Source organism: Ascaphus truei, chromosome 19 (assembly GCF_040206685.1).
Source record: "Ascaphus truei isolate aAscTru1 chromosome 19, aAscTru1.hap1, whole genome shotgun sequence".
NCBI classification, from domain to species: domain Eukaryota; kingdom Metazoa; phylum Chordata; class Amphibia; order Anura; family Ascaphidae; genus Ascaphus; species Ascaphus truei.
Window position 1 is genome coordinate 41,352,588 of NC_134501.1, and position 12,718 is coordinate 41,365,305.

The window sequence follows — 12,718 nt, forward strand, 5'->3', positions numbered from 1 at the left end:
ACCCGGTACTTGTGGTTCGGACTGTCTCCAACCAGCCATAATGTTGTGAGAGTGAAATTATGTCTAAGTCCAGCTTTGGTACATTAGAAGCAACTCTGAAACTTAACCTAAGCGTTTTTCGAAGCTACTTTTTGGCTAACTTCTTATAAGAAGGTCTAGGAGCTCTGAAAATGAACGTGCGCGTCTTTCACTCTTCCCGAGGGACTTAGAAGAATTTTGTGATATTTTTTATTAAAATGGTGTATAAGGGTATATATATAAATATATTTTATGCACTGTATATGAGCTGGCTATTTCTAAGTCTGTGGTTCCGAGAGGGGGTAACCAGGCTCACTAATAAAGGTCAAGCCACTTGGCTGCCAGAATGCCCTCCTTCAGTACAGACCAGAAAGGCATTGTGATAAGCGTATCCCCGGTATAGTCAGGGGTTAATGGGAGTCGTCCCCGTCCCCCCAGTATACGCCCAGAACCATGGACCCGGTACTTGTGGTTCGGACTGTCTCCAACCAGCCATAATGTTGTGAGAGTGAAATTATGTCTAAGTCCAGCTTTGGTACATTAGAAGCAACTCTGAAACTTAACCTAAGCGTTTTTCGAAGCTACTTTTTGGCTAACTTCTTATAGGAAGGTCTAGGAGCTCTGAAAATGAACGTGCGCGTCTTTCACTCTTCCCGAGGGACTTAGAAGAATTTTGTGATATTTTTTATTAAAATGGTGTATAAGGGTATATATATAAATATATTTTATGCACTGTATATGAGCTGGCGATTTCTAAGTCTGTGGTTCCGAGAGGGGGTAACCAGGCTCACTAATAAAGGTCAAGCCACTTGGCTGCCAGAATGCCCTCCTTCAGCACAGACCAGAAAGGCATTGTGATAAGCGTATCCCCGGTATAGTCAGGGGTTAATGGGAGTCGTCCCCGTCCCCCCAGTATACGGCCAGAACCATGGACCCGGTACTTGTGGTTCGGACTGTCTCCAACCAGCCATAATGTTGTGAGAGTGAAATTATGTCTAAGTCCAGCTTTGGTACATTAGAAGCAACTCTGAAACTTAACCTAAGCGTTTTTCGAAGCTACTTTTTGGCTAACTTCTTATAGGAAGGTCTAGGAGCTCTGAAAATGAACGTGCGCGTCTTTCACTCTTCCCGAGGGACTTAGAAGAATTTTGTGATATTTTTTATTAAAATGGTGTATAAGGGTATATATAAATATATTTTATGCACTGTATATGAGCTGGCGATTTCTAAGTCTGTGGTTCCGAGAGGGGGTAACCAGGCTCACTAATAAAGGTCAAGCCACTTGGCTGCCAGAATGCCCTCCTTCAGTACAGACCAGAAAGGCATTGTGATAAGCGTATCCCCGGTATAGTCAGGGGTTAATGGGAGTCGTCCCCGTCCCCCCAGTATACGCCCAGAACCATGGACCCGGTACTTGTGGTTCGGACTGTCTCCAACCAGCCATAATGTTGTGAGAGTGAAATTATGTCTAAGTCCAGCTTTGGTACATTAGAAGCAACTCTGAAACTTAACCTAAGCGTTTTTCGAAGCTACTTTTTGGCTAACTTCTTATAAGAAGGTCTAGGAGCTCTGAAAATGAACGTGCGCGTCTTTCACTCTTCCCGAGGGACTTAGAAGAATTTTGTGATATTTTTTATTAAAATGGTGTATAAGGGTATATATATAAATATATTTTATGCACTGTATATGAGCTGGCTATTTCTAAGTCTGTGGTTCCGAGAGGGGGTAACCAGGCTCACTAATAAAGGTCAAGCCACTTGGCTGCCAGAATGCCCTCCTTCAGTACAGACCAGAAAGGCATTGTGATAAGCGTATCCCCGGTATAGTCAGGGGTTAATGGGAGTCGTCCCCGTCCCCCCAGTATACGCCCAGAACCATGGACCCGGTACTTGTGGTTCGGACTGTCTCCAACCAGCCATAATGTTGTGAGAGTGAAATTATGTCTAAGTCCAGCTTTGGTACATTAGAAGCAACTCTGAAACTTAACCTAAGCGTTTTTCGAAGCTACTTTTTGGCTAACTTCTTATAGGAAGGTCTAGGAGCTCTGAAAATGAACGTGCGCGTCTTTCACTCTTCCCGAGGGACTTAGAAGAATTTTGTGATATTTTTTATTAAAATGGTGTATAAGGGTATATATATAAATATATTTTATGCACTGTATATGAGCTGGCGATTTCTAAGTCTGTGGTTCCGAGAGGGGGTAACCAGGCTCACTAATAAAGGTCAAGCCACTTGGCTGCCAGAATGCCCTCCTTCAGCACAGACCAGAAAGGCATTGTGATAAGCGTATCCCCGGTATAGTCAGGGGTTAATGGGAGTCGTCCCCGTCCCCCCAGTATACGGCCAGAACCATGGACCCGGTACTTGTGGTTCGGACTGTCTCCAACCAGCCATAATGTTGTGAGAGTGAAATTATGTCTAAGTCCAGCTTTGGTACATTAGAAGCAACTCTGAAACTTAACCTAAGCGTTTTTCGAAGCTACTTTTTGGCTAACTTCTTATAGGAAGGTCTAGGAGCTCTGAAAATGAACGTGCGCGTCTTTCACTCTTCCCGAGGGACTTAGAAGAATTTTGTGATATTTTTTATTAAAATGGTGTATAAGGGTATATATATATAAATATATTTTATGCACTGTATATGAGCTGGCGATTTCTAAGTCTGTGGTTCCGAGAGGGGGTAACCAGGCTCACTAATAAAGGTCAAGCCACTTGGCTGCCAGAATGCCCTCCTTCAGTACAGACCAGAAAGGCATTGTGATAAGCGTATCCCCGGTATAGTCAGGGGTTAATGGGAGTCGTCCCCGTCCCCCCAGTATACGCCCAGAACCATGGACCCGGTACTTGTGGTTCGGACTGTCTCCAACCAGCCATAATGTTGTGAGAGTGAAATTATGTCTAAGTCCAGCTTTGGTACATTAGAAGCAACTCTGAAACTTAACCTAAGCGTTTTTCGAAGCTACTTTTTGGCTAACTTCTTATAGGAAGGTCTAGGAGCTCTGAAAATGAACGTGCGCGTCTTTCACTCTTCCCGAGGGACTTAGAAGAATTTTGTGATATTTTTTATAAAAATGGTGTATAAGGGTATATATATATAAATATATTTTATGCACTGTATATGAGCTGGCTATTTCTAAGTCTGTGGCTCCGAGAGGGGGTAACCAGGCTCACTAATAAAGGTCAAGCCACTTGGCTGCCAGAATGCCCTGCTTCAGCACAGACCAGAAAGGCATTGTGATAAGCGTATCCCCGGTATAGTCAGGGGTTAATGGGAGTCGTCCCCGTCCCCCCAGTATAGGGCCAGAACCATGGACCCGGTACTTGTGGTTCGGACTGTCTCCAACCAGCCATAATGTTGTGAGAGTGAAATTATGTCTAAGTCCAGCTTTGGTACATTAGAAGCAACTCTGAAACTTAACCTAAGCGTTTTTCGAAGCAACATTTTGGCTAACTTCTTATAGGAAGGTCTAGGAGCTCTAAAAATGAACGTGCGCGTCTTTCACTCTTCCCGAGGGACTTAGAAGAATTTTGTGATATTTTTTATTAAAATGGTGTATAAGGGTATATATATAAATATATTTTATGCACTGTATATGAGCTGGCGATTTCTAAGTCTGTGGTTCCGAGAGGGGGTAACCAGGCTCACTAATAAAGGTCAAGCCACTTGGCTGCCAGAATGCCCTCCTTCAGCACAGACCAGAAAGGCATTGTGATAAGCGTATCCCCGGTATAGTCAGGGGTTAATGGGAGTCGTCCCCGTCCCCCCAGTATACGGCCAGAACCATGGACCCGGTACTTGTGGTTCGGACTGTCTCCAACCAGCCATAATGTTGTGAGAGTGAAATTATGTCTAAGTCCAGCTTTGGTACATTAGAAGCAACTCTGAAACTTAACCTAAGCGTTTTTCGAAGCTACTTTTTGGCTAACTTCTTATAGGAAGGTCTAGGAGCTCTGAAAATGAATGTGCGCGTCTTTCACTCTTCCCGAGGGACAGAAGAATTTTGTGATATTTTTTATTAAAATGGTGTATAAGGGTATATATATAAATATATTTTATGCACTGTATATGAGCTGGCGATTTCTAAGTCTGTGGTTCCGAGAGGGGGTAACCAGGCTCACTAATAAAGGTCAAGCCACTTGGCTGCCAGAATGCCCTGCTTCAGCACAGACCAGAAAGGCATTGTGATAAGCGTATCCCCGGTATAGTCAGGGGTTAATGGGAGTCGTCCCCGTCCCCCCAGTATACGCCCAGAACCATGGACCCGGTACTTGTGGTTCGGACTGTCTCCAACCAGCCATAATGTTGTGAGAGTGAAATTATGTCTAAGTCCAGCTTTGGTACATTAGAAGCATCTCTGAAACTTAACCTAAGCGTTTTTCGAAGCTACTTTTTGGCTAACGTCTTATAGGAAGGTCTAGGAGCTCTGAAAATGAACGTGCGCGTCTTTCTCTCTTCCCGAGGGACTTAGAAGAATTTTGTGATATTTTTTATTAAAATGGTGTATAAGGGTATATATATAAATATATTTTATGCACTGTATATGAGCTGGCGATTTCTAAGTCTGTGGTTCCGAGAGGGGGTAACCAGGCTCACTAATAAAGGTCAAGCCACTTGGCTGCCAGAATGCCCTGCTTCAGCACAGACCAGAAAGGCATTGTGATAAGCGTATCCCCGGTATAGTCAGGGGTTAATGGGAGTCGTCCCCGTCCCCCCAGTATACGGCCAGAACCATGGACCTGGTACTTGTGGTACGGACTGTCTCCAACCAGCCATAATGTTGTGAGAGTGAAATTATGTCTAAGTCCAGCTTTGGTACATTAGAAGCAACTCTGAAACTTAACCTAAGCGTTTTTCGAAGCTACTTTTTGGCTAACTTCTTATAGGAAGGTCTAGGAACTCTGAAAATGAATGTGCGCGTCTTTCACTCTTCCCGAGGGACAGAAGAATTTTGTGATATTTTTTATTAAAATGGTGTATAAGGGTATATATATAAATATATTTTATGCACTGTATATGAGCTGGCGATTTCTAAGTCTGTGGTTCCGAGAGGGGGTAACCAGGCTCACTAATAAAGGTCAAGCCACTTGGCTGCCAGAATGCCCTGCTTCAGCACAGACCAGAAAGGCATTGTGATAAGCGTATCCCCGGTATAGTCAGGGGTTAATGGGAGTCGTCCCCGTCCCCCCAGTATACGCCCAGAACCATGGACCCGGTACTTGTGGTTCGGACTGTCTCCAACCAGCCATAATGTTGTGAGAGTGAAATTATGTCTAAGTCCAGCTTTGGTACATTAGAAGCATCTCTGAAACTTAACCTAAGCGTTTTTCGAAGCTACTTTTTCGCTAACGTCTTATAGGAAGGTCTAGGAGCTCTGAAAATGAACGTGCGCGTCTTTCTCTCTTCCCGAGGGACTTAGAAGAATTTTGTGATATTTTTTATTAAAATGGTGTATAAGGGTATATATATAAATATATTTTATGCACTGTATATGAGCTGGCGATTTCTAAGTCTGTGGTTCCGAGAGGGGGTAACCAGGCTCACTAATAAAGGTCAAGCCACTTGGCTGCCAGAATGCCCTGCTTCAGCACAGACCAGAAAGGCATTGTGATAAGCGTATCCCCGGTATAGTCAGAGGTTAATGGGAGTCGTCCCCGTCCCCCCAGTATACGGCCAGAACCATGGACCCGGTACTTGTGGTTCGGACTGTCTCCAACCAGCCATAATGTTGTGAGAGTGAAATTATATCTAAGTCCAGCTTTGGTACATTAGAAGCAACTCTGAAACTTAACCTAAGCGTTTTTCGAAGCTACTTTTTGGCTAACTTCTTATAGGAAGGTCTAGGAGCTCTGAAAATGAACGTGCGCGTCTTTCACTCTTCCCGAGGGACTTAGAAGAATTTTGTGATATTTTTTATTAAAATGGTGTATAAGGGTATATATATATAAATATATTTTATGCACTGTATATGAGCTGGCGATTTCTAAGTCTGTGGTTCCGAGAGGGGGTAACCAGGCTCACTAATAAAGGTCAAGCCACTTGGCTGCCGGAATGCCCTGCTTCAGCACAGACCAGAAAGGCATTGAGATAAGCGTATCCCCGGTATAGTCAGGGGTTAATGGGAGTCGTCCCCGTCCCCCCAGTATACGGCCAGAACCATGGACCCGGTACTTGTGGTTTGGACTGTCTCCAACCAGCCATAATGTTGTGAGAGTGAAATTATGTCTAAGTCCAGCTTTGGTACATTAGAAGCATCTCTGAAACTTAACCTAAGCGTTTTTCGAAGCTACTTTTTCGCTAACGTCTTATAGGAAGGTCTAGGAGCTCTGAAAATGAACGTGCGCGTCTTTCTCTCTTCCCGAGGGACTTAGAAGAATTTTGTGATATTTTTTATTAAAATGGTGTATAAGGGTATATATATAAATATATTTTATGCACTGTATATGAGCTGGCGATTTCTAAGTCTGTGGTTCCGAGAGGGGGTAACCAGGCTCACTAATAAAGGTCAAGCCACTTGGCTGCCAGAATGCCCTGCTTCAGCACAGACCAGAAAGGCATTGTGATAAGCGTATCCCCGGTATAGTCAGGGGTTAATGGGAGTCGTCCCCGTCCCCCCAGTATACGGCCAGAACCATGGACCCGGTACTTGTGGTTCGGACTGTCTCCAACCAGCCATAATGTTGTGAGAGTGAAATTATATCTAAGTCCAGCTTTGGTACATTAGAAGCAACTCTGAAACTTAACCTAAGCGTTTTTCGAAGCTACTTTTTGGCTAACTTCTTATAGGAAGGTCTAGGAGCTCTGAAAATGAACGTGCGCGTCTTTCACTCTTCCCGAGGGACTTAGAAGAATTTTGTGATATTTTTTATTAAAATGGTGTATAAGGGTATATATATATAAATATATTTTATGCACTGTATATGAGCTGGCGATTTCTAAGTCTGTGGTTCCGAGAGGGGGTAACCAGGCTCACTAATAAAGGTCAAGCCACTTGGCTGCCGGAATGCCCTGCTTCAGCACAGACCAGAAAGGCATTGTGATAAGCGTATCCCCGGTATAGTCAGGGGTTAATGGGAGTCGTCCCCGTCCCCCCAGTATACGGCCAGAACCATGGACCCGGTACTTGTGGTTCGGACTGTCTCCAACCAGCCATAATGTTGTGAGAGTGAAATTATGTCTAAGTCCAGCTTTGGTACATTAGAAGCATCTCTGAAACTTAACCTAAGCGTTTTTCGAAGCTACTTTTTCGCTAACGTCTTATAGGAAGGTCTAGGAGCTCTGAAAATGAACGTGCGCGTCTTTCTCTCTTCCCGAGGGACTTAGAAGAATTTTGTGATATTTTTTATTAAAATGGTGTATAAGGGTATATATATAAATATATTTTATGCACTGTATATGAGCTGGCGATTTCTAAGTCTGTGGTTCCGAGAGGGGGTAACCAGGCTCACTAATAAAGGTCAAGCCACTTGGCTGCCAGAATGCCCTGCTTCAGCACAGACCAGAAAGGCATTGTGATAAGCGTATCCCCGGTATAGTCAGGGGTTAATGGGAGTCGTCCCCGTCCCCCCAGTATACGGCCAGAACCATGGACCCGGTACTTGTGGTTCGGACTGTCTCCAACCAGCCATAATGTTGTGAGAGTGAAATTATATCTAAGTCCAGCTTTGGTACATTAGAAGCAACTCTGAAACTTAACCTAAGCGTTTTTCGAAGCTACTTTTTGGCTAACTTCTTATAGGAAGGTCTAGGAGCTCTTAAAATGAACGTGCGCGTCTTTCACTCTTCCCGAGGGACTTAGAAGAATTTTGTGATATTTTTTATTAAAATGGTGTATAAGGGTATATATATATAAATATATTTTATGCACTGTATATGAGCTGGCGATTTCTAAGTCTGTGGTTCCGAGAGGGGGTAACCAGGCTCACTAATAAAGGTCAAGCCACTTGGCTGCCGGAATGCCCTGCTTCAGCACAGACCAGAAAGGCATTGTGATAAGCGTATCCCCGGTATAGTCAGGGGTTAATGGGAGTCGTCCCCGTCCCCCCAGTATACGGCCAGAACCATGGACCCGGTACTTGTGGTTCGGACTGTCTCCAACCAGCCATAATGTTGTGAGAGTGAAATTATGTCTAAGTCCAGCTTTGGTACATTAGAAGCATCTCTGAAACTTAACCTAAGCGTTTTTCGAAGCTACTTTTTCGCTAACGTCTTATAGGAAGGTCTAGGAGCTCTGAAAATGAACGTGCGCGTCTTTCTCTCTTCCCGAGGGACTTAGAAGAATTTTGTGATATTTTTTATTAAAATGGTGTATAAGGGTATATATATAAATATATTTTATGCACTGTATATGAGCTGGCGATTTCTAAGTCTGTGGTTCCGAGAGGGGGTAACCAGGCTCACTAATAAAGGTCAAGCCACTTGGCTGCCAGAATGCCCTGCTTCAGCACAGACCAGAAAGGCATTGTGATAAGCGTATCCCCGGTATAGTCAGGGGTTAATGGGAGTCGTCCCCGTCCCCCCAGTATACGGCCAGAACCATGGACCCGGTACTTGTGGTTCGGACTGTCTCCAACCAGCCATAATGTTGTGAGAGTGAAATTATGTCTAAGTCCAGCTTTGGTACATTAGAAGCAACTCTGAAACTTAACCTAAGCGTTTTTCGAAGCTACTTTTTGGCTAACTTCTTATAGGAAGGTCTAGGAGCTCTGAAAATGAACGTGCGCGTCTTTCACTCTTCCCGAGGGACTTAGAAGAATTTTGTGATATTTTTTATTAAAATGGTGTATAAGGGTATATATATATAAATATATTTTATGCACTGTATATGAGCTGGCGATTTCTAAGTCTGTGGTTCCGAGAGGGGGTAACCAGGCTCACTAATAAAGGTCAAGCCACTTGGCTGCCGGAATGCCCTGCTTCAGCACAGACCAGAAAGGCATTGTGATAAGCGTATCCCCGGTATAGTCAGGGGTTAATGGGAGTCGTCCCCGTCCCCCCAGTATACGGCCAGAACCATGGACCCGGTACTTGTGGTTCGGACTGTCTCCAACCAGCCATAATGTTGTGAGAGTGAAATTATGTCTAAGTCCAGCTTTGGTACATTAGAAGCATCTCTGAAACTTAACCTAAGCGTTTTTCGAAGCTACTTTTTCGCTAACGTCTTATAGGAAGGTCTAGGAGCTCTGAAAATGAACGTGCGCGTCTTTCTCTCTTCCCGAGGGACTTAGAAGAATTTTGTGATATTTTTTATTAAAATGGTGTATAAGGGTATATATATAAATATATTTTATGCACTGTATATGAGCTGGCGATTTCTAAGTCTGTGGTTCCGAGAGGGGGTAACCAGGCTCACTAATAAAGGTCAAGCCACTTGGCTGCCAGAATGCCCTGCTTCAGCACAGACCAGAAAGGCATTGTGATAAGCGTATCCCTGGTATAGTCAGGGGTTAATGGGAGTCGTCCCCGTCCCCCCAGTATACGGCCAGAACCATGGACCCGGTACTTGTGGTTCGGACTGTCTCCAACCAGCCATAATGTTGTGAGAGTGAAATTATGTCTAAGTCCAGCTTTGGTACATTAGAAGCATCTCTGAAACTTAACCTAAGCGTTTTTCGAAGCTACTTTTTCGCTAACGTCTTATAGGAAGGTCTAGGAGCTCTGAAAATGAACGTGCGCGTCTTTCTCTCTTCCCGAGGGACTTAGAAGAATTTTGTGATATTTTTTATTAAAATGGTGTATAAGGGTATATATATAAATATATTTTATGCACTGTATATGAGCTGGCGATTTCTAAGTCTGTGGTTCCGAGAGGGGGTAACCAGGCTCACTAATAAAGGTCAAGCCACTTGGCTGCCAGAATGCCCTGCTTCAGCACAGACCAGAAAGGCATTGTGATAAGCGTATCCCCGGTATAGTCAGAGGTTAATGGGAGTCGTCCCCGTCCCCCCAGTATACGGCCAGAACCATGGACCCGGTACTTGTGGTTCGGACTGTCTCCAACCAGCCATAATGTTGTGAGAGTGAAATTATATCTAAGTCCAGCTTTGGTACATTAGAAGCAACTCTGAAACTTAACCTAAGCGTTTTTCGAAGCTACTTTTTGGCTAACTTCTTATAGGAAGGTCTAGGAGCTCTGAAAATGAACGTGCGCGTCTTTCACTCTTCCCGAGGGACTTAGAAGAATTTTGTGATATTTTTTATTAAAATGGTGTATAAGGGTATATATATAAATATATTTTATGCACTGTATATGAGCTGGCGATTTCTAAGTCTGTGGTTCCGAGAGGGGGTAACCAGGCTCACTAATAAAGGTCAAGCCACTTGGCTGCCAGAATGCCCTGCTTCAGCACAGACCAGAAAGGCATTGTGATAAGCGTATCCCTGGTATAGTCAGGGGTTAATGGGAGTCGTCCCCGTCCCCCCAGTATACGGCCAGAACCATGGACCCGGTACTTGTGGTTCGGACTGTCTCCAACCAGCCATAATGTTGTGAGAGTGAAATTATGTCTAAGTCCAGCTTTGGTACATTAGAAGCATCTCTGAAACTTAACCTAAGCGTTTTTCGAAGCTACTTTTTCGCTAACGTCTTATAGGAAGGTCTAGGAGCTCTGAAAATGAACGTGCGCGTCTTTCTCTCTTCCCGAGGGACTTAGAAGAATTTTGTGATATTTTTTATTAAAATGGTGTATAAGGGTATATATATAAATATATTTTATGCACTGTATATGAGCTGGCGATTTCTAAGTCTATGGTTCCGAGAGGGGGTAACCAGGCTCACTAATAAAGGTCAAGCCACTTGGCTGCCAGAATGCCCTGCTTCAGCACAGACCAGAAAGGCATTGTGATAAGCGTATCCCCGGTATAGTCAGGGGTTAATGGGAGTCGTCCCCGTCCCCCCAGTATACGGCCAGAACCATGGACCCGGTACTTGTGGTTCGGACTGTCTCCAACCAGCCATAATGTTGTGAGAGTGAAATTATATCTAAGTCCAGCTTTGGTACATTAGAAGCAACTCTGAAACTTAACCTAAGCGTTTTTCGAAGCTACTTTTTGGCTAACTTCTTATAGGAAGGTCTAGGAGCTCTGAAAATGAACGTGCGCGTCTTTCACTCTTCCCGAGGGACTTAGAAGAATTTTGTGATATTTTTTATTAAAATGGTGTATAAGGGTATATATATATAAATATATTTTATGCACTGTATATGAGCTGGCGATTTCTAAGTCTGTGGTTCCGAGAGGGGGTAACCAGGCTCACTAATAAAGGTCAAGCCACTTGGCTGCCGGAATGCCCTGCTTCAGCACAGACCAGAAAGGCATTGTGATAAGCGTATCCCCGGTATAGTCAGGGGTTAATGGGAGTCGTCCCCGTCCCCCCAGTATACGGCCAGAACCATGGACCCGGTACTTGTGGTTCGGACTGTCTCCAACCAGCCATAATGTTGTGAGAGTGAAATTATGTCTAAGTCCAGCTTTGGTACATTAGAAGCATCTCTGAAACTTAACCTAAGCGTTTTTCGAAGCTACTTTTTCGCTAACGTCTTATAGGAAGGTCTAGGAGCTCTGAAAATGAACGTGCGCGTCTTTCTCTCTTCCCGAGGGACTTAGAAGAATTTTGTGATATTTTTTATTAAAATGGTGTATAAGGGTATATATATAAATATATTTTATGCACTGTATATGAGCTGGCGATTTCTAAGTCTGTGGTTCCGAGAGGGGGTAACCAGGCTCACTAATAAAGGTCAAGCCACTTGGCTGCCAGAATGCCCTGCTTCAGCACAGACCAGAAAGGCATTGTGATAAGCGTATCCCCGGTATAGTCAGGGGTTAATGGGAGTCGTCCCCGTCCCCCCAGTATACGGCCAGAACCATGGACCCGGAACTTGTGGTTCGGACTGTCTCCAACCAGCCATAATGTTGTGAGAGTGAAATTATATCTAAGTCCAGCTTTGGTACATTAGAAGCAACTCTGAAACTTAACCTAAGCGTTTTTCGAAGCTACTTTTTGGCTAACTTCTTATACAGTAGGAAGGTCTAGGAGCTCTGAAAATGAACGTGCGCGTCTTTCACTCTTCCCGAGGGACTTAGAAGAATTTTGTGATATTTTTTATTAAAATGGTGTATAAGGGTATATATATATAAATATATTTTATGCACTGTATATGAGCTGGCGATTTCTAAGTCTGTGGTTCCGAGAGGGGGTAACCAGGCTCACTAATAAAGGTCAAGCCACTTGGCTGCCGGAATGCCCTGCTTCAGCACAGACCAGAAAGGCATTGAGATAAGCGTATCCCCGGTATAGTCAGGGGTTAATGGGAGTCGTCCCCGTCCGCCCAGTATACGCCCAGAACCATGGACCCGGTACTTGTGGTTCGGACTGTCTCCAACCAGCCATAATGTTGTGAGAGTGAAATTATGTCTAAGTCCAGCTTTGGTACATTAGAAGCATCTCTGAAACTTAACCTAAGCGTTTTTCGAAGCTACTTTTTCGCTAACGTCTTATAGGAAGGTCTAGGAGCTCTGAAAATGAACGTGCGCGTCTTTCTCTCTTCCCGAGGGACTTAGAAGAATTTTGTGATATTTTTTATTAAAATGGTGTATAAGGGTATATATATAAATATATTTTATGCACTGTATATGAGCTGGCGATTTCTAAGTCTGTGGTTCCGAGAGGGGGTAACCAGGCTCACTAATAAAGGTCAAGCCACT